Consider the following 22,446-nt stretch of genomic DNA (forward strand, 5'->3'; position numbering starts at 1 on the left):
CTTAAAGTGGTGAAAGATCTCTACAAGGAGAACTATGAAACACTGAGGAAAGAAATCACAGAGGATACAAACAAATGAAAATATATATTGTGCTTATGGATTGATAGAATCAACATTGTTAAAATGTCCATATTACCCAAAGTGATTTACAGATTCAGTGCAATTCCCATCAAGGTACCAATGTCATATTTCACAGATCTAGAAAAAATAATTCTACTCTTCATTTGAAAACAGAAAAGAGCCACCCAAATAGGCAAAGCAATCTTAAGCCAAAGGAACAAATCTGGAGGCATTATATTACCAGATTTCAAACTATACTACAAGGCCATAATAACCAAAACAGCATGATATTGGCACAAAAATAGAGACATAGACCAATAGAACAGAACAGATAACCCAGATATAAAACCATTAATATACAGCCAATTGATCTTTGACAAAGTAGACAACAATATACACTGGGGGAAAGAACCCTATTCAACAAATGGTGCTAGGAAAATTGGATAGCCACACACAGAAGAATGAAACAGGACACATATCTCTCATCACTCACAAAAATTAATTCAAGATGGATAAAAATCTTAAATGTAAGGCATGAAAACATAAGAATACTAGAAGAAAATGTTGGAAAAACTCCCATAGACATTGGCCTAGGGAAAGAATTTATGAAAAAGATCCCAGTGGCAATTGCAGCAACAAGAAAAATTAAAACATGGGACTTGATTAAACTAAAAATATTACACACAGCTAAGGAAATAGTAGAGCAAATAGACAACCTACACAATGGGCAAAAATATTTGCAAACTATATGCCCAATAAGTGGCTAAAAACCAGAAAATACAAAGAACTCAAGCAAATTAGCAAGAAAAAAAAAACTCCATTAAAAATGGGAAAAAGATATAAACAGAAGCTTTTCAAAAGAATATAGACAAATGGCTAACAAACATATGAAAAATGTTCAATGTCAATAATCATCAGGAATATGCAAATTATAACCACAATGAGATATCACCTTACCCCAGTTAGAATGGCTTTTATTAAAAAGTCCAAAAACAATAGAAGCTGGCATGGATGAAGAGAGAAAGGAACACTTATACGCTGTTGGCAGGACTGCAAATTAGTACAACCTCAATGGAAAGCAGTATGGAGATTCCTCAAAGAACTAAAACTAGACATACCATTTGATCCAGAAACCCCACTCCTGGGTATATATTCCAAGGAAAAGAAGTCATTTTTATCAAAAAGATACCTGCATTTGAATGTTTATTATAACACAATTCATAATTGCAAAGATGTGGAATCAACCCAAGTGCCCATCAATTCATGAGTGGATTAACAAAATGTGGTATATGGATACCATGGAATACTACTCATCCATAATAAAGAATGAATTAATGCCTTTTGCAACATTTTGGATGGAACTGGAGACCATTATCCTAAGTGAAGTATCTAAAGAATGAAAAACAAACAACATATGTACTAGCTATTAAACTGGAACTAACCAATGAGCACACATGTGCACAAAGGGAAGAAAAATTCAGTGGAAATCAAGCACAGGAGTGGGGGAAGAAATGGGTGCAAACCTACCTAACAGGTACAATGAACACTATCTGAGTGATGTGCACACTTATAACTTTGACTGAAGCATTACAAAAGTGATCTATATAACCAAAAACATGTGTATACCCATAATATTTTGAAATTAAAAAAAAAGAAATGAGCACAAAAACTCATGGAGGAGTCTTAAATGAATATTGCTAAGTAGTGAGAAAAGCCGGTCTGGAAAAGCAACATAACCATATGATTACAAATATATGACATTCTAGAAAAGACAAAACTATGGAAACAGTAAAAAGATCAGCGGTGATCAGAGATCAAAGGATGAAGGGAAGCATAAATAGGTAGAGCACAGAGGTATTTAGGGCAGGAAAACAATTATTAATATGAAAATTTCATGGTAGATACATGTAATTATATATTTGTCAAAACCTTTAGGATGTATAACGCACAGAATTAACTCTAATGTAAACTATGTACTTTTATATATATATATATATATACACACATACATACATATGTTGATACATAGATAAATAATGTATCAATACTGGGTCATCAATTGTCATAAATGTACCACACTAATACAAGATGTTCATATTGGGGGGGCATAATGGGTGGGATAAAAAGGTATATGGGAACTGTCTGTACTTTCTGATCAATTTTTCAGTAAACCTAAAACTCCTCTAAAAAAATAAAAGTCTATTTATTTCTTTAAATAAATATTTAAAAAATTAATGAATAGTTTGGCATTTGTCCTTTCAAAACCTCATGTTGAAATTTTATCTCCAATGTTGGAGGTGGAGCCCAGTGGGAGGTATTTGGGTCATGGGGGCAGATCCCTCATGAATGGCTTGGTGCCATCCTAGTAGTAATGAGTGAGTTCTCATTTCATTATTTATAGTTCCCAAGAGGACTGCTTATTAAAAAGAGCCTAGGATCTCCCTCCCCTCTCTCTCTTTCTTTCTTCCTCTCACCATGTGTTTCCTGTTCCCTTTCCCCTTCCACCATGAGTGGAAGCTTCCTGGGGCCCTCACCAGCACAGATGCTGGTGCCATGCTTCTTGTACAGTCTGCAGAACCATGAGCTAAATAAACCTCTTCTGTTTATAAATTACCCAGCTTCAGATATTCCTTTATAGCAATGCAAACAGACTAAGACAGGGACATAGACAAAAATATGTTGAGCAGAAGGGAAATACTAAAGATAATAAAGTCTTTGAAAAATGTCTCTAAAGCACTTCTTTTTCTATAGGTCCAAATTTCTTATCAAAAACACTGAGTTATACAAGTAATGTGAGTTTTACTTTTTAACAGCTCTAATAAAACCAATTAAATTCCACCATCCTCTACCTGCTGATAAAAATCTGAAGTAATATTTTAAAGATACTGGCAGCTTTGTAGTGAAAATTCTAGAAATAACCAGAAGTGCTGACACATTAAAGAATGTTTATTTATTTTTAACTAAATATAATATTCTTTTTCTATTCTCTGAAAATATAATAGAATTAGTAATCAAGAACTATTTCCTAAAATGAAAATATCCAAACAGCATATAGTAATTAAATTCAGGGGAAAATAGAAAATATGTATTTTTTTCAAGATTTAAATAAGGCACTGCTTCTGACCAGAGGAATAAAAAAAAAAATGTAAATATTTAATTAAAAATAAAATAATACTGATAACATTCAGACTGAAATTTGATCTCCTGTCTCAAACTTCAGAGTTCCTTCCACCATGTCATGAGTGGAAAATAAGGCTGGAAAGGTGACAAGCTTATGAAAAGTAAACAGGAGCAGAAAAGCCTTAATTACACAGAAAATAACATTTTGAACATAGTTTTTATAAAGCAAGAAAGGACAAAATAGATTGTAGTGGAGAACAAAAGTTAATCTTGACAGGCACTCATTAAAAAATCAGAACTTGCAATGAAAGGGGAAGGACATACAAAAGATATTGCAATAGATCCAAGTGTTCTTCTCCCAGGAAGAGATCTGGGAGCTCATAAAAAGCAGGAATCACAATTTCTCTGAAAATTGAAAAAGTACTCTCGTTTATGCAGGGAATGCCTTTCAAAATAAAGTTGAGTCAAGAAACATAATAACTTGTAGGAAATGAGAAGTACTCAAAAGACATATTAAGAAAAATCTTTTATAAGAGAACATAAAAGAGACTTCCTTAGCCAACAGATAGAAGAAATAATATATTTAGAAAGAAAAAGAATCATTCTCCACCATTATATAAAAGGATGTAATATCATGTAACTGCAGCTAGCCAAATGAAAATTACAGCTCCAAAAGATAGCCTACATAGGAGGTATTCAGCACTGATCATCTTGTTGGGGGTGCAAGGCTGGGGTGTGTATAAATATGCTTTACATAGCATACTATAAGATGAAAAAATATCAATTGTTTATATTAAATAATGGTCAATACCATATTTTGTGCCAGTTACCAAAAATTGAAAATCAAGTTAACTGATTTTATTAATGACAAATGAAAAATTATGGATAAGACTAAAACAGAGTTCCAACTTCCACTCACAATATAGATAAGCAGAAAGGTACCACTCCTGCCCTGTAAAGAAGAAAAAATGATAAATCTGCAAATCAACATTTTTTAAGCTCATTGAGACCAAAGGTCCACAAAGCAACCAAGTAGCCTGAAATCTAAGGAAAGACAGGCACCTTCAAGGGAGAAAGACTCAGTACTGGCTTACCTGGGGCAGAGCTCAGGAGGAAGACAGGTGCCATACAAGCAGGCAAGAAGACTTCAGTTATTTTTTTAATAACAAATTACTAAAGACCAAGCATGACTCAGTGCGAGAGGGTAGAACCCAGGCCACCACAGACACTTAAGGGGGTTTATGGCCACTTGCAAGCTCTTCTCCCCAGACTTTACAAGGTGCTCACAAAGAAGACTGGAGACAGAGTGGAAGCCTGGAGTAAAAAGCAAACACTGCTGACAAAAAGGCATGAAGCCTGGCCTGGAACTTTCTCCCCTTAGGAGCAAAAGCCTTCAGCCTTTGGGGAAGGAGCAGCAAAAACGGTCTCTTGTAGGACCCACGTGAAGACCCACTGTGGCTATGACAAGAAAACTGAAAAAAAAAAATTCCGTCTGTCCATGGGGAAGAGGCAGGAAACTGTCCTGGACTCAGACCTGCTGAGCAGCAGGATCCCTGAGAAAGCTGCACTCCCAAGACCTGGGAACATGGGGACTGCGTGACACTGAGGATAAAGCAGGACAACAGAGAACAGCAACCTGCTCTCTCAATAAGAGACCAATGAGCATGGAGTAACAGGTATCAGAAATCTACTCCTGAGCCATTTGGTACAGGCCCTCAGGAAAGTCAAAGCTAAGAGGGTACTGTGGGTATTCGTAGCAATGGCAAAATCCTGAGAGAGCTAATAAATAAGTTTAATAAGTTTGCAAGATACACACTTAATATACAAAAATCGCTTTTATTCTATGTATTTGTAATAAACAATTATAAATTGAAATTTTCAAAAGCATAATTTTCAACAGCATCAAAAATCTTAGGTATAAATCAAAATATGTATAAGAGCTCTATGCTGTAATCTACAAAACACTGATGAAGAAAATCAGAGAAGACCTAAGTAAATGGAGAACTATGTTGTATTTATGGTTTGGAAGGCTCAATATTAAGATGTTAATTCTCTCCAAATTTATCTACACATTGAATGCAAAACCAATCAAAATTCAAGTGAGATTTTTTTTTTTCCCTGTAGAATTTGAAAAACTGATTCTAAAATTTTGGGGGGAAATCAAGAACTAATCTAGAATAGCAAAACAAATTTGAAAGACAAAAGCAGGAGGACGAGGAGAAACTGAAACAATTACCTTTGCTGGGGGGGACTTTAAAATACTGCAGCCATTTCCCAAAGATTCTGCCATGAGACTACTGGAATTGATAAACAAATTCAGCAAAGTCTCAAGTTACAAATTCCATGTACAGAAATCAGTAGCATTCCTATAAGCCAACAACAGTCAAACTGAGAACCAAATCAAAGACTCAATACCCTTCACAATAGTAACAAACAAAAACAAAATACCTAGGAATATATTTAACTAAGGAGGTGAAAGACCTCTACAGGGAGAACTATGCAACACTGAGGAAGGAACTAGCAGAAGACATAAACAGGTGGAAAACCATACCATGCTCATGGGTCAACAGAATCAACATTGTTAATATGTCTATACTACCCAAAGTGATCTACAGATTCAATGCAATCCCTATTAAAATACCAACATCATTTTTCACAGATCTAGAAAAAAATAATTCTATGCTTTGTATGGAACCAGAGAAGACCCCGTTTAGCAAAAGCAATTTTAAGCAAAAAGAACAAATTGAAAGGCAACAATCTACCAGACTTCAAGCTATACTACAAGGCTATAGTAACTAAAACAGCATAGTACTAGCACAAGAACAGAGACATAAATCAAGGGAACAGAACTGAGAACCCAGATATTAAACCATCCTCATATAGCCATCTAATCTTTGACAAAGCAGACAAAAACATACACTAGGGAAAGGAATTCCTATTCAATGAATGGTGCTGGGAAAATTGGATAGCCACATGCAGAAGACTCAAACAGGATCCTCACCTCTCACAAAAATCAACTCATGGTGGATAACAGACTTAAACCTAAGGGATGAAACTATAAGAATTCTAGAAGAAAATGTTGGAAAAACTTGTACACCAATGTCTTTTAAAGCTATACATACATCTAAATATACAACCCAGCAATCAGCCCCTAGGTATTTACAGAGGTAAAATGAAAATTTATAATCATTCTTAACCTGGACATAAATGTTAAACAGTTTTATTCATCAGTACCATAAACTGGAAACAACTCATGTGCCCTTCAACTGATGAATGGATAAAGAAACTATGGTTTATCTGTACAATGAACTCAACTCAGCAATTTAAAAAAATTAATTTTTGATGCTCATAACATGAATGAGTGTCAAATGCTTTATGCTAAGGGAAAGAAGCCAGACTCAAAGACTACCTATTGTACAATTTTATTTATATGATACTGTAGAAAAATCAAAACTGTAAGGACTTAAAATAGATAAGTAGTTGTCAGAAGCTGGAGAGCTGGGGATGGGGGAGGGTTTGTCTACAAAGGGGCATATGGGAATGTTATAGACATGTATGTAGCTGTGCATGTTAATGCAGTTGTTTACTATGTCTAGCATGAGCTTTAGTATGAAGATGTCTACTATCAAGTCTGATGCTTTCACAAAATATTTTAGAGTAGGTACATACAACTAAGTTCTTTAATGATAAAATAAACTTACCCTGAGAAAATGTCTTTTTTTACTAAGTGATTATCTGTCCATCAAGATGAATTTAGAATTCCTCTTTGGAATTTTCTTCTGATCCTGCATCACGTACTTTTGATGATCCTTCGAATGGACTCATCATTAATGTTGAAAAGGGACTTAATTTTTAGAAACCACCTAATCATTTGAAGTTAAGTATGATGAATAATGAGTACCTTATCTTTTCTACTGCATAGCAAGCAAAACAAGAGTAACGTGAAATAAAGTAAAATAAATAGATGAGTCTTCTCACTTAGACATAAATTGAAGCCTACAGTAAAAGCATAATTTCCCAAATTTGAGCAAGGACAGTTTAGTTGAATGAGTACATGATGTGTCAAGTTAACTATTCTGAAAGTCAGGGGTTTATTTGTTTGGGTTATTTTTTTTTTTTTTTTTTTTACACAATTATTGGTAAAGAGTTCAGAGGAGAATTTTGTTAGTTTTGTTTTTAACAAAAGAAACCAACAGCTCTAATTCAGCCAATAATCAGCCATAATCCCTAGATCCCTTACATTGTATTTGCCCATAGCCAGTGACTCCTCATTTTGCATTGTGTATAGTCTCTGCCCAATTAGCCACACTAATAGAGAGCAGTGGTGCGGATAATCTCAAACAGCAGATGATGCAAACACATTTTTTTTTTTGGTTTTGGAATTCAGTATATGATTATTTTTGCAGAAGATGTACACCTTCCTATTTATAGCTAGCTTAGGCTATGATCAAAAGTGATGTGTCTGTTCTCACAGTTATTGCTAGAGCAGTAGAAAGTCATCCAGAAGCAAGCATGGCACTGAGGAGCAGCTGGCTCAGTTGGTAATAGCTGACCAACATCAAAATTGTACCAAGGATAGTTAAAAATGAGAATTGCTTTATGTGGTTTAATAAATTTTTGCTTTTGCTTGCCTGCCGTTGGTACACTGACTACTTTACATTTTCCTTTGTGTACATAATCTGCTCTATCCAATCTGAAGTATGCTTTCATTCATTCATTCATTCATTTAATAAAACTATAGTGAGCACTATCTGTCAATCATTATTCCAAGCACCAAACAGGATAATAAACAAAACAAAACCCTAACCTTTCCCCAGTATACTCCTTCTCCAAAATAATTTCCTCTCTCTGAAATCCCCTCACCTTCTGCTCTGGACATTCTGGAGCATCTCTTTCTCCTTTCCAAGCTCTGTTAATTGCCATTTGGGTATGCATGTGGTTCGGAGACATGGCTCCCTCAAAAGGTTTAGCAGTAAGCACGTGACATAGGCCAGCCCAACCAGAGTGCATCCCAGGACTTTCCCAAGATACCTCCAGATACTTGTGCTCCACTCTGCTGTGGATTCTGAGGAATGACAGTGTGAGCACAGAAACTGCTGCAATGACAATGTTACCATGAACAAAGTCTGCTGAATTGCAGCCAAAATTGATCTGCAATTAGCAAAGCTGAAACAAAAAGTCCAGAAGAAGTTTGAGGTTTTCTGTCACTTTCAGATAAAAACATTGTAACTGATAAATTTGCATTGCCTGGCAAAATATTATTGCTACTTCAAGAGCCATCTTAAAAGTTTCCCTGATTCCTAAAACAGTACACTGGATATTCCATGTGACATGCCTGGGCCCATAGACTAAAATCAGAATGTAGGTCCCTCCCATTGCACAATGTTTTAGCCTTGACCTGAAGCAAGGTGAGATTTGGTTTTTCTCCAACAAGCTTTTCTGACATTTTGCATGAACCTCTCTCAGGTATTGTTTTAAGATTATTTCTACATTTATATTCTTCCCCCTTCTATTTTGTAGTCCTTTAATTGAATTATCTCTGCTGAATTTCATTTGTTTTCTTTTCCAGCTTGCCTCAGTAATTTTAAATTTTAATGCCAATGTCTCTGTCACTAGACTCTCCGTCCAATATAATATCATTAGAGAACCAAAATAGCTCATTGTCTGTGTCATAATCCAAGATCAATACTTAAATAGAGGTTATAGTAAAACTCTCAGTAAATTACATATCAGAGTTTATCCATGTAAATATTTCATTTCCACTCTAGGTCTCCTGCAAGTAAATCTAAATGGAGAAGAGTGATCAAGGCTATTCATATTCTTGAAATCAGAAAGCCTGGGTTCAAGGGACAAAGCCATCACTTGGTCCTTACTAGCTTACTAGCTATGTGATTTTTACCAAGACATTTAACCTATCTGAGCTTCATGTTATCCATTGAAGAAATGGGGATAACACCTGAACTACTCAGATTATCTTGTAAACTATAAAGCATTGCATAATTTCAATGTTTTTATCTTTTTATCCAATATTATTTATTGAACATCTAAGTGCCCAGTCAATACACAAACCATCAGGGATATACAAATAAATGCTATCAATAAATCCATTAGTGGGAAAACAAGTAAAGGAAAATGAAAATTCAGAGAAAGACAGCACGGAAAGTGCCTTCACTCAGCATGAAGCTTTGCTAGCTATAGATCCGTTTTGTGGAAATCTGTTTCTTCTTATGGGGCACACAGGTAGGTCATATTTCCAAACTTCACTTGCAGATAAGTATGAGCATAAGATTGGGTAATAGAATATAGAAACCTAAATAGAAATGATATGTATACCATTTTCTGGCCAAATAAATTAAGACATGGATATTCTCTGTCCAACCATCTTTATCCTTTGAACTGATGAATGCAAATAATAATGAAGCCCATAGAGGATGGCAGAATCAGCCGTAAGTTAGAGGGAACATGAATACCTGACTATGAAAGACAGGCACCCCATGTCCTGAAATATCAGACTCAAATATTATTTGTGAAAGAAAAAATGTCTATTGTACTTAAACCATTAAATATTTGTGTCAACTTATTACTTAAGCCTGACCTATCTTAATCAATATACAAGGACACCATTAACTTTTGGTTTTCTTTCTAATTAACTGGCAGTTCCTTCTCAGTCCCTTTTCTGGTTCCTTTAAATACTTAATCCATAAATTTCAGAATGATCCTGAATTATCTTTGAATATCTTCTAGTTTTTATTTATATTCTCTTCCTTAGTGATTATAGGATTTTGGCTCTTACTCTGAGTAAGAAAGAAAGTCATTCAATCTCATGAATTCCCATCTCCATTATGGTGATTCTTAAATGGAAATCTCTGACAAAGACCCTTCCCCTAGAATCCAGACTCAGTCACCTAACTACATGCTTGACATCCTTACCTGGACAACCTTATAGTCATCCCAAACTTAACATGCCCCAAATTGGGCTCCTTTCACTACTTCCCAAACTCCTTCTCTCTGTTTTTCCATCTCAATTGCATGGAAAATGTGAAACGGTTTAACCTTACCTCTCAATATATATCCTCAGAGGATACACAGAATTTAACACTACTTAACACTCCATCACTACCACCCTGTAAAAGCCACTGTCATCTTCCCTGGATTGTTACAGTAGCCTCCTAAGTAATCTCCTAACTTTAGCCTTTGCTAAAGTATTGTCTACTTTCAACATAAAAGCTAAAGCAATCTCCTGCTTTCCATTTAAAATCCTCCAGTGGCTTCCTTTCCACACAGAGAAAATGGCCAAGTCTTATATCCTTACCTGATAGGGCCTCTTGCTACCTCTTTAACCTCATCTACAGTTCTAACTGCTTCAATTTCCTTTGTCTTCTTACAATTCCTCAAGCCCTCCGGGAACCTTTACACTCCATGTACCCTTACATCCCAGGTAAACTTACATGTTGCACTTTTTCTTATGCCTGCTCTGCTTTTCCCCAGGATATACTCATGACATGCTCCCTTCTTCAGGTCTTTACTCAAATGTCACCTCTAAGAGAGATCTTCCCAGGCCATCCAACCTAAAATTTCAACTCCCTAACAGTTTTCATTGCTATTCTCTGTTTGTTTTTTTCCCTTTGTCACTTCTCACTAACATTTCATATTTTATTTTATTTTATTTTTTTCAATAATTTTTTTTATTTCAGCTTATAATGGGGGTACAAAATATCAGGTTATATATATTGCCCATGCCCCCTCATTCCCCCCGAGTCTGAGTTTCAAGCATGTCCATTCCCCAGACAGTGTGCATCGCACTCATCATATAGGTATACACCCATCCCCTCCTCCAACCCCCACCTCTGTCCGATACCCAATTGGTGTTATTCCCAAATGTGCACTTAGGTGATGATCAGGAAAACCAATTTGCTGGTGAGTACATGTGGTGCTTATTTCTCCATTCTTGGGATACTTCACTTAATAGGATAGGTTCCAACTCTCTCCAGGAGAACAAGAGATTCTATATCCCCGTTATTTCTTATAGCTGAGTAATACTCGATGGTATACATATACCACAATTTCCTAATCCACTCATGAATTGATGGACATTTGGGTTGTTTCCACATCTTTGTGATTGTGAATTGTGCTGGTATAAACATTCGGGTGCAGATGTCTTTGTTATAGAATGTCTTTTGTTCTTTTGGGTAGATGCCCAATAATGGGATTGCTGGATTGCATGGTAGGTCTACTTGAATCTGTTTAAGGTATCTCCATATTGCTTTCCACAGGGGTTGCACTAGTTTGCAGTCCCACCAGCAGTGTATGAGTGTTCCTGTGTCTCCACATCCATGCCAACATGTATTGTTTTGGGACTTTTTGATAAAGGCCATTCTCACTGGAGTTAAGTGATATCTCATTGTGGTTTTGATTTGCATTTCCCTGATGATTAGAGATGTTGAACATTTTTTCATATGTTTGTTAGCCATTCTTATATCTTCTTTTGAAAAATTTCTATTCATGTCCTTTGCCCACTTTTTAATAGGGTTGTTCGATTTTTTCTTACTGATTTTCCTGAGTTCTAAATAGATTCTTGTTATCAGTCCTTTATCTGATGTGTAGTATGCGAAATTTTTTCCCCATTCTGTAGGTTGTCTGTTTATTCTTGTGACTGTTTCTTTGGCTGTGCAGAAGCTTTTTAATTTAGTCAGGTCCCATTTATTTATTTTTGTTGTTGCTGTGATTGCCTTAGGGGTCTTCATAAATTCTTTGCCTAGGCCAATGTCCGTAAGGGTCTTCCCTACATTTTCTTCTAGAATTCTAATAGTTTCACACCTAAGGTTTAAGACTGTTATCCACCGTGGTTTGATTTTTGTGAGAAGTGAAAGCTGTGGGTCCTGTTTCAGTCTTCTACTAGTGGCTATCGAGTTTTCCCTGCACCATTTATTGAATAAGGATTCTTTTCCCCAGAGTATGTTTTTATCTGCTTTGTCAAAGATTAGATGGCTATATGAGGATGGTTTTATATTTGGATTTTCTGTTCTGTTCCACTGGTCTGTGTCCCTGAACTTGTGCCAATACCAAGCAGTTTTAAGAACCACAGCCTTGTAATATAGTTTGAAGTCTGGCAAATTAATACCTCCCATTTTGTTTTTGTTGCTTAAAATTGCTTTTGCCAAACGGGGTCTTCTCTGGTTCCATACACAGTGTAAAATTATTTTTTCTATATCTGTGAAAAATGATGTTGGTAATTTAATAGGGATTGCATTGAATCTGTAGATCAGTTTGGGTAGTATAGACATTTTAATAATGTTGATTCTTCCGATCCATGAGCATGGTATGGTTTTCCACCTATTTACATGCTCTGCAATTTCCTTTCTCAGTGTTTTGTAGTTCTCCCTATAGAGGTCCTTTACCTCCTTAGTTAAATATATTCCTAGGTATTTTATTTTCTTTGTTGCTATTTTGAAGGGTATTGAGTCCTTGTATACCTCTTCCACTGGAATATAAGGTCTAGGATACAGCTCTTTGTCCACATTGCTAACTGCTGCATCTTCAGAAACAGAATAATATCTAGTATATAGAGTAGCTCAATAAATGTTTGTTGAATGAATACATGACTAAACATTTTTATTGGTTTTTCACTTTGAACTGATTTAGAAAGTTGACTAGAGGAGGTAAAGAACAGAAGGTGGATAGTATTCTTAAAACATATGAATGAAAAAGGTCACAGGGCATATGTGGGCAACCTGACAGTAGATAATCATGTTCTGATCACAAGGCACTCTTTCAGGAATGATGAAAGAAGAGGCTAAAGATGTAAGCAGTGGCTAGATTATGAGGACTTTTTAACCCATGCTAAAAACATGAATTTTAGTCTAGAGTTAATGGGGAGCCATGGAAGGACTTTTAGGTAATATAGTGAAATATTAGGATTTATACTGCAGAAAAATTACTCTGACAGCATGATGGAGGACACAGTAGAGAAAAGCAAGGCCAAGGAAGGGAGAATAAGAAATTATTGTGGTGTTCCTGGATAACAATGCTAACAGCATAAGTTAAGAGGAGATCCATTTGAGATATATTTATGAGGTACAAATAATGGTATTTGGTAACTAAACAAATATAGACATTGGTTTTTAGGAATGAGTTCAGGATAAGGGATTGGGACAATACCAACCTTGTAAACTTTCTCATATTTCCTCAATGACCTATTTTCTCTCTCCTTGAGTTGATACCCCACCTGGGTGGAGGCATCCTAAATTCCTGACTGGCCACCAAGAGCCTGGATAATGCAACCCAGAAGTTAGTTCCTCCAAGAGTGAATACAGAGGAGTGGAAAATGTGAAACTATGGAGGGAATAAGGCAGGTAAGTTCTTCCTTCATTTTCTTTTTATAGACCATTTCAAGGAATGGTTTCAACTTCTAGCATGATCAGAAAAATTGTGCATGCCCAGAGAATACAACTTATGAAAGACCATCGGGGTCCCTTTCTAGTTTGTTGTAAATCTGGAACCAACATGGTAATGCATCATCTCACATGGCATACATTTTTTGTTGCTTCATGTTCCTTTTGTCCTCTTCCTCACTATCCTGGGCTTGCATTTCTTAAATAGAGTAATTAGCACTTTAGTCCTTTTCTCAGTGTTTACTCTCTGCAGCACCAAAGCTAAGACTCATAAATTCTAATGTTTTAACTTAGAGATTGGATGAATGGAGGTTCCATTTAAGTTTGAGGGGAGATTAATATTAATAAATACTATAGTGATATTGTAATACATAAAGCACTAAAGCAACATGCAAGTAAATATTTCATAGTCTACTCTGGAATTAAAGGGAAAAAGTCTGAATGGGAGATACAGATTTGGAAATAATTAACATAAAGACTTTGATGGAGATTTGAGTGTATGATAAAAAGAGAAAATGTCTATGGAATATAAACCTACAGGAGCTAGGTAGAGACTGAGAAGGAATTACCTGAAATATAAAAGAAAAATAAAAGACTGGTTCAATGAAAGTTAAGGGGGAAAGAGTTGCAAAAGGGGCAAGGTATGCAACAGGGTCTGATACGGCTGAGATGGCATATACCATGAAGACTATAAAGTGACTGATTTTGCAATCACTTTGTTATGGCTGATATTGTTGGGAGTTCTTCCAGTGAAATGGTGGTGTCAGAAAGCAAACTGCAGTAGGTTAAGCAGTGTCAGGGAACTTGCAAAGTAGAAAAGATTATAAATTCTTCTTATAAAGAACATTACTTGGAAGGGAAAGAGGTCACTGGCATTTTCACCCTGGAGAGAAATATCACGGCTAGAATGTCTTTCTGAATGACACAAAAAGACAGGGGCATTTAAAAATTATGCAAAGCCTATTAGAAATACCATCCTTCTAAAGCCATTGCTAATATTAAAACCAGTGATTTTGTTAGCTAGAAGACATTGCAAATTACATATAAGCATTACATCAGAGTGATTGGCTATGTCAATACTGTTGCAACAAAGTAATAGGGAATTAATGATTCCTTTTTCTCCCACAAGATAATATTCACTTCGGAAGATATTCTCCCTATGATACATTTTTTAAAAATCCTATAGAACTACTTCCATCATCACAAAGCAAAAATAGGCCATTCCAGCTAAACTACAACAAATATTTATAGATAATGATAGAAAAGATGGACTCTCCCTAAATTCCAAAACCATACAGATCTTTACAACATCAAATTTTGTCCAATAGTAGCCATAACCATAAGCATGCAGTTTATAAATACTCTGTAAAGTCTGACCTATGAATAATTTATTCAGAAAGATTAAGAAGTTTCTTCTCTTTAAATGCTTTAAGTCAAGAATGTGATGATTCTGACTCTGATTATTATAAGTACAACAGTGTAGGATAAAGAAAATTAGCTGATGGCTTGAAAAAATAAAAATTGGGATATGTATATACTTGGGACAAAGACTTTTCCCTTAGCCACATGTGGTTGTGGTTTCTCCGGTAGATTAACTAGGCAAAAATACTGGAATTCATGCTGAACCATATTATAATTTTCTAGTTATGTTAATAGAAATATATGACCTCTAGGTCTTCAGACATTTTCTTTTAATATATAAATTAAAATAGTGTAAGCTCCCATCAGACTTCACTGCAGGAAATCCAACTTTATTGGATTTCCCTCTCCACATATTTCTGGGAATCCTCATGGAAATTACTAAACATTCCATAAACACAAGTGACCGTCACTTGTCTGCTTAGCTTCTTGCCTCACTGCAGACATCTATTCAGAGCTTCTCTGTGGACTACACATCAGTCATCTCAAACTGCTACCACTCCCTCTGTCTCACGTTACCTGAATCTAGCCACAGGCCTCTTTCTAAATTTCAACCAGTCCAAATATTAATAATTCCAGATTGCAATGTTTAACTAAACTTTGCTGAAGTTTCAAGATAAAAGAAGGGAACTGAAATTCAGAAAACATTAATAATTAGAAATAAGTTATGACCAGAATCCATAAGGGAAGACACTTCCTGAATATCTTACTTCTGAATCCCTTGTTTGTTGATTTTGTAGGGGTCGCTTATCCAAACCTAGGAATATGGCTCAACACACTTCCCACCCTGGAGTCCAGACTCTCAACCACTCTGAGGAAAGACATATGTTTTCTAAAATGATATTATGTTAGAGATGTAGTAGAACTTCATTTTCTTGAAATTGCCAATTTCTCTAACTCAATTTGCATAATAAAAAGGCTCATTATGCTGTTTTTTTTCCTAAAATAAAGGAAGTCTGCCCTCAAAGGTGAACTCAACCACATCTCTAGGTTCATTATTATTATTTTTATAAATGGAGGAATGAGGTTCAGTCTCAACTAGAACAGACATTATGGTATGTATAAAATATTTTTTAACTTTTATCAAACAGAAGTCAATATATTGCACATCAGGCAATGAAAGCTCGTGGTTCCTGAGAGATGAAAAACAAATGAAGTGGAACCTTTGCTTGCAGCAGTTTACTACCTGGAAAAAGTTTCCAGGGTTCAGCACAAGGAGAGAGAACACAGATAAAGTCCAGTGGTCTCCCTGAATTAGAAAACATAACTGGGAGCTCAGGGAATCCAAGGAGGTAACTGGAGTTCACAAGGCAGAGTACCAACGTTAATCTAAAACCCTTAGTTGACAAGTCAAGTTGTACATGATTTGACTAATCATCTAACACTAGTTTTATTCATTTGTCATTTGGGAATCTCTCCTTAAAAATTATTTTTTCAGGCAAGTCAAACTACTTGCAGTTCTCTAAACATGTCTTTCTTTGTCTTTGTGAAAATTGTTCACACTGCCACCTTCTGGAATACCTTGGTGTTCCCCTGGTGAATACTTCAGGACCAAATCATTACTGAGACACTACTGCCTCAATGAGTCCTTTCCAGAAGTCCTTCCTTAACCCCCAGTTAGATCCAAAAATGTCTTCCCTCTAAACCCCAACATATCTGTGGTAGGCTGAATGCCCCACAAAAATGTTTTTACTTCTACGTCCCCAGAACCTGTGAATATGTTATTAATACATCACATGGTGAAAAGGAAGAGGCCATTTAAGGATCCTGATATGGGATTATCACCTTTGACTATCCAGGTGACTCTGATATAATTATAAGAGCCTTTCTAAGGGGGAGATAGGAAGGTCAGAATTAGAAAGGGTAGTGTGACTATAGAAACAAAGAGAGAGAGAGAGAGATTGGAAAATGCTACACTGCTAGTTTTGAAAATAGAGAATGGGGCTGAGAGCCTAGAAGTGCAGGTAGTTTCTAGAAGCTAGAAAAGACAAGGAGATAGTTTCTCCCCTAGACCCCCAGAAAAAATGCAACACTGACACCACCTTGATTTTAGGACTTCTGATCTCCAAAACTGTAAGTCAATTTGGGCTGTGTTAAGTTACTAAGTTATGTTCGTTTGTTACAGCAGCAATAATAACTAAACACAGTAATCTATGATCATTTCTCTCATGATAGCTATAATACATTAATACAGTAATGTATTTCTTCCTTTATATGTCTCTCCATGCTGGTAGAATGTAAACCTTTTGAGTGGCCATGATTAGGGCACATTAATCTCTTAAATTTTTATCACTTGGCACAATATCTGGTAGACTGTAGGCACCTAGTAAAAATTTGTTGAGTGAATGAATGAGTAAAGAAACAAATGAATAGTTTATCAGTGTTCCTAATACTTAACCCATTTCCTTCCATCTGAGCTCCCACAGTAGTCCCAGTGACTGAATGTCTTGAAAAACCAATGAATTCTCAGTTTAACTTGGAAATGAAGTTTAACTTTCTTATTTTTATCACCAATGTGTCTTTGGACTATCACTCCAGGACAGGTCCAAATGAAAAGAAATTGAAGAATCATAGAAAGAAACATGTTGAAGGATTTTCTTTTAAAAAATAATCTGTAGAAAGCCTAAATAACACTGATTTTACGTCAGGAACCAGAATACAGGAGAGATGCTGCAAATCTCTGTGGATTCCAGCCTGACAAAATAGCCAGTTCCAGAGAAAGGGAACCTGGGTATGAGTTGGGAGCTAGTCTGGGAAGTCTTCCAGAGTTGTCCATCCTTAGATGTCTACTTCTCCCACACATCCTCACTACTCAATTCCAGCCATCAGCCCCTGTCTGTGTGCCCTGGCCCCTGCCCCAGTCAGTGGGAGCTACCACCATTGCTCCAGCATCCAAAGCATAGCAAGGGCTGATGCTTTCCTGTCAACCTAATTTGGATCTATGAGTGCATTTTTCTGTGAAAATATTATGTTTACAATCAAGTTTAAGACAGGATAAAAATCTTCTATCCATAATGTCTGTTATGGGTTGAATATATTTTTACAGGTTGCTCTATGAATTTCACCATCATTTAAAACATGTTGATGGGAAATGACTTTGGGTTCCCAACAGACTACTTAAATATCACACTGCATATTGCTCAAATAGAGTCTTGATTTCTAAGTAAATAAATATTCCTTTCATGCCAAGTAAACAACTTTGTAAAAAGCATATGTTTTTAATTCATCAGAGGTTCCAAATTTGAGCAGAATAAAATTTAAATATGAATTTTATTTATAATTTAAAAGTTTTCTAGTGGTTTTGAAGCTACAAAAATACAGGTATCTCATGCTCTCTTTCCCTGGTAGTGACACCAAGGAGCCGCTATACTCCAATGTGCACCCTGAAAGGGGAACGAAGTCTCATTTGCCAAAGCAGTAAGAAAACAGCTTCAGTGATTTTTGTCCCCTGGCATCTCTTATTTAGCATCAGCTTTTTTTCTCCCCTATAATTCCAGACAAATTAAATGATCTGGGCTACTGCTTGTTATTGAACATCCAAAGGGATTAAATTTCAAATATTCAGCAATAGATTGATGTTGCTGGAAGAAAAACTGGAAGCCAATAAACTGCTAGATTGAGTTTATGGCTCCATATGTAACGTCATCTGAAAGAATATGCGACAGTGTGCAAAACAAGCAGGCTCCAGGCAGCATAAGCACTTGGCTCGGCATTTAAACAAGAATGACAAAACTAGATTCTTGTATCCGCAGTGCCTCTAATCCTGTGACAATTTTGTCACCACTCAGGGTTTTCTCCTATGGTGACCCAGCTAGCAACCTCAGAGCAAGGTGATCCAGTTTAGAAGTAAACTCATCTATCAGCTCTTGGCTCAAGAAAACCAAAAATGAAATTGCATGACATTTGGAGTAAACATTATAGAGTTGCTTAAACAAAATAATCCAGTCTGATATTTCAAGACACTCAGTGGTTCTAATGCAATGGAAAAAAGGAAAACAGAGGTGCCAGCAGCTTTGTCTTTCATCAGATTATATATAGGTAGCCGGCATGAGTCAAGCCATGTCCTTGTTTAAGAAGCTGTTCATTATCAAAAAGAAAAAGAGATGGCACAATTTTCAATACTTTTCCAAAACAGTTAGCTATCTCATTGTAGTTTCAGAAACTAGAATTGTTTTCTCCATCTTACAATTATAATTGTTTTTCTAACTCCTTGAGAAATATTCATAGTGTCAAACAGGGTTTATATTCTTTCTTCTGTCCCTTTTTAAATTTTCTACTTATGCCACTTATACCATAGATAATAGATTTTTCCCTAGTTCCAAATCTATTTTGCAATGATTAAAGCAAATAAAAATATCATTCAGCCTGATTTACATGTGGCACTTGTACTAAAAACTGTTTCATGGTCATAGAGGAATCAGTACACTGTTCATATGAACAGATTTTTAGGTATTGACCATGTATTATAACAATCATTTCCAAACATTTCAGTATAAAAACTTCTTTGGCAGGGAAAAACCATTTCTCTCCCCCTAAAACACTACCCTACACAGAATACTATGCTGTTACTAATAGCCTGTCTCTTGCTGTCTTTCACACTGTGGGAAAGAGAGCAGAGTGCTTTGGGAGGGGTATTGCAGAGAAGAGCACAAAACCAGAGTGGGATAAAAATTATCTCCCTTAATTGAAGTTTTATCTGTTTCCTCCTCTCCTTCCTTCACTTCAGTACATAGCTGAGAGTGGGTAGAATTCCACCAAAAATGTTCTATGACAAGAACGAGGTGATAGCAACATCATTAATTCTATCCAATGTCCTAACGCCATATAGTCATTCAGGGCAAAAAGGCAATTTCAACCACTTTCTCTTTTTCAGCTCTGTTAGTCATGCTATCTCATCTCCTCTCAATATACTACTTAATCTCATTAACTTACAAATTGCACATGTTTCTTTTGGTGTATTTTAGAAAGGAGAATAAAGTAAACAAACTTTAAGTTGTCATCTTTCTTTGCAAGGAACCACTCTCCTCATTTAGATTTTCTCTTCCTTTGCCCCTTTCCCTTCTTTCTTCCCTCCCTTCCTCCCTGTTTTCCACAATCATAGTCTGAGGATACTTTCATTCTTAACTCCTACTTCTAAAATTTAAATTCTTACATTTTTGGACCAGGTCAAATTAGGAGTAGCTTACAAATAATTTAAGATTTGAAGAGCTAATCATATATATATGTATATATATGTGTGTGTGTGTGTGTGTGTGTGTGTGAAAGAAAATAATCTTATAAAAAAGGAATGGGGCATATCTCTTAGGGAGATTTTATTACAAAGTTGTTTTAGACATTTGCCTGATAATGTCAGTTTATAAACTATATCATAACACCAAAACGAAAGCTGAATTAAGTTAACTCTTACTGGAAGTATGCCACTTACCAAATAGGGAGTTGAATAGCAGGCAGGCTTGTATTTGAAATCCGTTTAAAATTTTTGTTTCTAGCAAGGCTTTATTTTTCCTAATGTCATCATTATTTTAAGTGTTAGTGCTTATAACATTCCAATTTATAGGCACATTTTAATTTAATTATTTTTATTACAAAACTAATAATTTGGAGAAACAAATCCTCACTTTTCACTCTCCTTTGTGTGCTTAAATTGCATAGCACCTGCAGCTGCAAGTCCTAAACATTTTCTCAGCACACTGTGGCAAGCAATTGAGATCTTCTTTTGATATATTCATATTTACATGAGCCATACATGTGTTATATTTACAAAGAGGATATTGAATTGTGCTTTGATTTTTCCACAAAATGTTGATTAATGAATAAAATGTAACACTTGGGTCTCGAGGAAACGTTGACTGAGTTACAATCTAGCAGTATCACCTGGATTTTCTACAAAGCAATGTAAAATGTCAGGAGAATTCAATTCTAGTGCTGGGTCTGCCCCTGACCAGCTAGAACATGAACAAAGTCATTTACCATTGTATAGGTCCTGAGTCTCCTGAAATATTAAATAGGAGAATTCTGAAAGCTGGTTTCTAAATCAACTTTTAGCTGTCACAGATCATAAGCTTTTCCTTTGCTTACTTCAATTTGGTTTTTTAAAAAAAATTTATTAAAGTATACTTTATGGATAAAAATAGAACAATTTTAAGTATACTGGTCAATGAATTTTGACAGTTATATACACACAAATAACATTGCAAACAAAATACAAGACATTTCCAACTTCTCAGAAAGTGCCCGTGTGGCCTTTTTCAGTCACTCCTCACTCTCACCCCTGTCTCCAGGCAATAATCGATCTGGTTTTTGCCCCTTCTTGAATAGCACAGATGAAGTCTGACAGTATGCCGTCCTCTGTTTCTGGCTCCTTATACTCAGTGAAATGTTTCTGAGATATACACATGTTTTTGCATGTAACTGCAACTCATTATTTTTTTTATTAATGAACTGAACTTCCTTTTATGGATTTGCCATATTTTGCTTATCCAATCATCTGTTGATGGGCCTTTGGGTTATTTCCAGTTTTTAGCCATTTTGAATAAGGTTGCTATGAACATTTGTGTATATGTGTGTGTGTATACATAGTCTTTTGTGGGCATATGCTTTCCTTTCTCTTGAATAAATACCTTACAGTGGAATTTCTAAGTCATATGATACATACATGTTTAACATTTAAACAAATTGCAGTGTACCAAAAGGTATGTACCATTGTAACTCCTAAGTCTAGTCACTCCATGTCTTTGTCAGCACTTGGTATTGACAATCTTTTTTTAATTTTAGCCATTCCAGTGGATCTATAGTAACTAGTTGTGGTTTTAATTTACATTGCCCTGATCACCAATGAAATTAAATATCTTTTATTGTGTTTATTAACCATTAATGTATCTTTTGTAGCCATAATAATTAAAAAAGAGTATGTTCAAATCTGTTGCTCATTTTTAAAAAATTATGCTGATTTCTTTTTGCTATTGAGTTGCAAGATTTTTTGCACATTTTATATATGTTTTTGTGCCATATGTATTATGAGTATTTTCTCCCAGTCTGTGGTTTGCCTTTTTTTACTTACCTATGGCTTTTCAGGATCATAAGTTTTAATTTTATTATGTTTTTTCCTTTGTATTTAATCCTTTTTGTTTCCTAAAACATTTTTGCCTTCCCCAAGGTTATGATAATTTCTATTTTCTTCTAAAAATTTTTTAGTTTTGGATTTTGTGTTAAGTGTACTGTGTCCATTTTGTGTTTGTTTCAGGTATAATGTGTGGTAAAGGTCAAGGGTCATTATTTTTAATCCATTTATTCATCTGTTCCAGCATTATTTACCAAAAAAAAAAAATTTTTTTCTCCACCCATGGAAGTATCTCAGCACCATTTTTGAGTCATTAGCCATATATGTATAGGTCTATTTCTGGACTCCCTATTTCATTCCATTGATCTATATGTCTAGTCTTAGATCACTATCATG

Source organism: Eulemur rufifrons, chromosome 17 (genome assembly GCF_041146395.1).
Source record: "Eulemur rufifrons isolate Redbay chromosome 17, OSU_ERuf_1, whole genome shotgun sequence".
Taxonomy (NCBI): domain Eukaryota; kingdom Metazoa; phylum Chordata; class Mammalia; order Primates; family Lemuridae; genus Eulemur; species Eulemur rufifrons.